Raw genomic sequence first — 6,000 nt, 5'->3', positions numbered from 1 at the left:
ACATACAATTGGTGCAAGCCAGTTTTGCACACGCGGAATATTCAGGATAAACTTGACGAGCCTAGCATATGCAAATATGGCCTCAGAACACTGGAGACCGAAAGGTCGAGCGTGAATCATATAGTAGATATGATCAACATAGTGATGTTCACGATTGAAAACTACTCCATCTCACGTGATGATCGGACATGGTTTAGTTGATATGGATCACGTGATAACTTAGGTGATTAGAGGGATGTCTATCTAAGTGGGAGTTCTTAAGTAATATGATAAATTGAACTTTAATTTATCATGAATTAGTCCTGATAGTATTTGCATATCTATATTGTAGGTCAATAGCTTGCGATGTAGCTCCCCGTTTATTTTTGATATGTTCCTAGAGAAAAATAAGTTGAAAGATGTTAGTACCAATAATGTGGACTAGCTCCGTGATTTGAGGATTATGCTCAATGCTGCACAGAAGTATTATGTCCTTGATGCACCACTAGGTGACAGAACTGTTGCAGGAGCAAATGCACACATTATGTATGTTTGACAAGCTCGGTATGATGGCTACTTGATAGTTTAGTGCACCACGCTTTATGGCTTAGAACCGGGACTTCAAAAATGTTTTGAACGACATGGAACATATACGATGTTCTAGGAGTTGAAATTGGTATTTCATACTCATGCCCGTGTCAAGAGGTATGAGACCTCTGACAGTACTTTACCTACAAGATGGAGGAGAATAGCTCAACGAGTGAGCATGTGCTCAGAATGTCTGAGTACTACAATCACTTGAATCAAGTGGGAGTTAATCTTCCCGATAAGATAGTGATTGACAGAGTTCTCTAGTCACTATCACCAAGTTACTAGAACTTCGTGATAAACTATAATATGCAAGGGATAACGGAAACGATTCCCAAAGCTCTTCGCGATGCTGAAATCAGCGAAGGTAGAAAATCAAGAAAAAGCATCAAGTGTTGATGGTTGACAAGACCACTAGTTTCAAGAAAAGGGCATAGGGAAGAAGGGGAACTTCAATAAGAACAGCAAACAAGTTGCTACTCAAGTGAAGAAGCCCAAGTCTGGACCTAAGCCTGAGACTAAGTGCTTCTACTGCAAAGGGACTGGTTACTGGGAGCATGACTGCCCCTAGTATTTGGCGGATAAGAAGGATGGCAATGTGAACAAAGGTATATTTGATATACATGTTATTGATGTGTGGTTTACTAGTGTTTATAGCAACCCCTCAATATTTGATACTAGTTCAGTTGCTAAGATTAGTAACTCGAAACGGGAGTTGCAGAATGAACAGAGACTAGTTAAGGGTGAAGTGACGATGTGTGTTGGAAGTGGTTCCAAGATTGATATGATCACCATCGCACACTCCCTATACTTTCGGGATTAGTGTTGAACCTAAACAAATGTTATTTGGTGTTTGCGTTAAGTATGCATATGATTTGATCATGTTTATTGCAATACGGTTATTCATTTAAAGTTCGAGAATAATTGTTGTTCCGTTTACATGAATAAAACCTTTAATGGTCATACACCCAAGGTGAATGGTTTATTGAATCTCGATCGTAGTGATACACATATTCATAATATTGAAGCCAAAATATGCAAAGTTAATAATGATAGTGCAACCTATTTGTGGCACTGCCATTTAGGTCATATTGGCGTAAAGCGCATGAAGAAACTCCATGCTGATGAACTTTTGGAATCACTTGATTAAGAATCACTTGATGCTAGTGAACCATGCCTCATGGGCAAGATGACTAAGACTCCGTTCTCCGGAACAATGGAGCAAGCAACTGACTTATTGGAAATAATACATACTGATGTATGCAATCCGATGAGTGTTGAGGCTCGCGGAGGGTATCGTTATTTTCAGACCTTCACAGATGATTTGAGCAGATATGGGTATATCTACTTGATGAAACATAAGTCTGAAACATTTGAAAAGTTCAAAGAATTTCAGAGTGAAGTGGAAAATCATCGTAACAAGAAAATAAAGTTTCCGCGATCTGATCATGGTGGAGAATATTTGAGTTACGAGTTTGATCTTCATTAGAAACAATGCGGAATAATTTCGCAATTCACGCCACCTGGAACACGACAGCGTAATGGTGTGTCCGAACGTCATAACCGTACTTTATTAGATACGATGCGATCTATGATGTCTCTTACCGATTTATCACTATCATGTTGGGGTTATGCATTAGAGACAACTGCATTCACGTTAAATAGGGCACCATCTAAATCCGTTGAGACGACACCATATGAACTGTGGTTTGGCTAGAAACCTAAGCTGTCGTTTCTTAAAGTTTGGGGCTGCGATGCTTATGTGAAAAAGTTTCAACCTGATGAGCTCGAACCCAAATCGAAGAAATGTGTCTTCATAGAATACCCAAAGGGGACTGTTGGGTACACCTTCTATCACAGATTCGAAGGCAAGATCTTTGTTGCTAAAGGTGGATCATTTCTAGAGAAGGAATTTCTCTCAAAAGAAGTGAGTGGGAGGAATATAGAACTTGATGAGGTAATTGTACCTTCTCCCGAATTGGAAAGTAGCTCATCACAGAAATCAGTTCTGGTGATTCCTACGCCAATTAGTGAGGAAGCTAATGATGATGATCATGAAACTTCAGATCAAGTTACTACCAAACCTCGTAGGTCAACCAGAGTATAGTCCGCACCAGAGTGGTACGGTAATCCTTTCTGGAATTCATGTTACTAGACCATGACGAACCTACGAACTATGAGGAAGCGATGATGAGCCCAGATTTCACGAAATGGCTTGAGACCATGAAATCTGATATGGGATCCATGTATGAGAACAAAGTATGGACTTTGATTGACTTGCCCAATGATCGGTAAGTCACTGAGAATAAATGGATCTTCAAGAGGAAGACGGACGCTGATAGTAGTGTTACTAGCTACAAAGCTCGAATTGTCGCAAAATGTTTTCGACAAGTTCAAGGTGTTGATTACGATGAGATTTTCTCACTTGTATCGATGCTTAAAAGTCTATCCGAATCATGTTAACAGTTGCCGCATTTTATGAAATCTGGCAAATGGATGTCAAAAATGCATTCCTTAATGGATTTCTTAAAGAAGAAGTTGTATATGATGCAACCAGAAGGTTTTGTCGATACTAAAGGTGCTAACAAAGTGAGCAAGCTCCAGCGATCCATCTATGGACTGGTGCAAGCATCTCGGAGTTGGAATATATGCTTTGATAAAGTAATCAAAGCATATGGTCTTATACAGACTTGCGGTGAAGCCTGTATTTACAAGAAAGTGAGTGGGAGCACTACAACATTTCTGATAAGTATATGTGAATGACATATTGTTGATCAGAAATTATGTAGAATTTTCTGGAAAGCATAAAGGAGTGTTTGAAAAGAGTTTTTCCAAGAAAGACCTCGATGAAGCTGCTTACACATTGAGCATCAAGATCTATAGAGATAGATCAAGACGCTTGATAAGTTTTTTCAATGAGTACATACCTTGACAAGATTTTGAAGTAGTTCAAAATGGAACAGTCAAAGAAGGAGTTCTTGCCTGTGTTGCAAGGTATGAAGTTGAGTAAAGACTCAAAACCTGACCACAACAGAAAATAGAAAGAGAATGAAAAGTCATTCCCTATGCCTCAGCCATAGGTTCTATAAAGTATGCTATGTTGTTTACCAGTCCTATTGTATACCTTAGCATGATTCTAGCAAGGGAGTACAATAGTGATCTAGGAGTAGATCACTAGACAGCGGTCAAAATTATTCTTAGAGGACTAAGGAAATTTTTCTCGGTTATGGAGGTAATAAAAGAGTTTGTCGTAAAGAGTTACGTCGATGCAAGCTTTTTTCATCGATCTAGATGACTCAAAGTCTCGATATGGATACATATTGAAAAGGGGAGCAGTTAGCTAGAGTAGCTCCGTGCAGAGCATTGTAGACATAGAAATTTGTGAAATACATACGAATCTGAATGTTGCAGACCCGTAGACTAAACTTCTCTCACAAGCAAAACATGATCACTCTTTGGGTGTTAATCACATAGCGATGTGAAATAGATTATTGACTCTAATAAACCATTTGAGTATTAGTCAGATGGAGATGTGAACTAATCACATAAAGATGTGAACTAGATTATTGACTCTAGTGCAAGTGGGAGACTGAAGGAAATAAGCCCTAGAGGCAATAATAAAGTTGTTATTTATATTTCCTTATATCATGATAAATGTTTATTATTCATGCTACAATTGTATTAACCGGAAACTTAGTACATGTGTGAATACATAGACAAACAGAGTGTCACTAGTTTGCCTCTACTTGACTAACTCATTGAATCAATGATGGTTATGTTTCCTTACCATATACATGAGTTGTCATTTGATTAACGGGATCACATCATTAGAGAATGATGTGATTGACTTGACCCATCTGTGAGCTTAGCACGATGATCGTTTAGTTTGTTGCTATTGCTTTCTTCATGACTTATACATGTTCCTATGACTATGAGATTATGCAACTCCCGAGTACCAGAGGAATACTTTGTGTGCTACCAAATGTGACAATGTAATTGGGTGATTATAAAGGTGCTCTACAGGTGTCTCTGATGGTGCTTGTTGAGTTGGCATAGATCGAGATTAGGATTTTTCACTCCGATTGTCGGAGAGGTATCTCTGGGCCCTCTCGGTAATGGACATCACTATAAGCCTTGCAAGCATTGTGACTAATGAGTTAGTTGCGGGATGATGCATTACGGAACGAGTAAAGAGACTTGCCGGTAATGAGATTGAACTAGGTATGAAGATACCGACGATCGAATCTCGGGCAAGAAACATACCGATGGCAAAGGGAACAACGCATGTTGTTATACGGTTTGACTGATAAAGATCTTCGTAGAATATGTAGGAGCCAATATGAGCATCCAGGTTCCACTATTGGTTATTGACCGGAGACGAGTCTAGGTCATGTCTACATAGTTCTCGAACCCGTAGGGTCTGCACGCTTAAACTTCAGTGACGATCGGTAATATGAGTTTATGTGTTTTGATGTACACAAGGTAGTTCGGAGTCCCGAATATGATCACGGGCATGACGAGGAGTCTCGAAATGGTCGAGACATAAATATCGATATATTGGATGGCTATGTTTGGACTTCGGAAGGGTTCCGGGCAAGTTCGGACAAATACCGGAGTACCGGGGGGTTACTGGAACCCCCCGGGGAGTGTAATGGGCCTATTGGGCCTTAGTGGAGAAGAGGAGGGGCGGCTAGGGCAGGCCGCGCGCGCCCTCTCCCTCTAGTACAATTGGATGCTACCTCTTGAGCACTGCGTCGGTTTTCCCTTGAAGAGGAAAGGGTGATGCAGCAAAGTAGCGTAAGTATTTCCCTCAGTTTTTGAGAACCAAGGTATCAATCCAGTAGGAGGGCACACGCAAGTCCCTCGTTTCTACAAAAACAAATAAGAACCTTGCAACCAATGTAATAAAGTGATTGTCAATCCCTTCACGGTCACTTCCGAGAGTGAGATCTGATAGAGATAATAATGATAAGATAAATATTTTTGGTATTTTTATGATATAGATTGAAAGTAAATATTGCAAAGTAAAATTGATTGGAAACTTATATGATGGAAAATAGACCCAGGGGCATAGGTTTCACTAGTGGCTTCTCTCAAGATATCATAAGTATTACGGTGGGTGAACGAATTACTGTCGAGCAATGGATAGAAAAGCGAATAATTATGAGAATATCTAGGCATGATCATGTATATAGGCATCATGTACGTGACAAGTAGACCGACTCCTGCCTGCATCTACTACTATTACTCCACACATCGACCGCTATCCAGCATGCATCTAGAGCATTAAGTTCATAAGAACAGAGTAACGCCTTAGGTAAGATGACATGATGTAGAGGGATAAACTCAAGCAATATGATATAAACCCCATCCTTTTATCCTCGATGGCAACAATACAATATGTGTCGTTTCCCTTTCTGTCACTGGGATTGA

Source organism: Triticum aestivum, chromosome 7A (assembly GCF_018294505.1).
Source record: "Triticum aestivum cultivar Chinese Spring chromosome 7A, IWGSC CS RefSeq v2.1, whole genome shotgun sequence".
NCBI classification, from domain to species: domain Eukaryota; kingdom Viridiplantae; phylum Streptophyta; class Magnoliopsida; order Poales; family Poaceae; genus Triticum; species Triticum aestivum.
The sequence above is the reverse complement of the archived record's forward strand: the minus strand, read 5'-3'. Positions refer to the sequence as shown.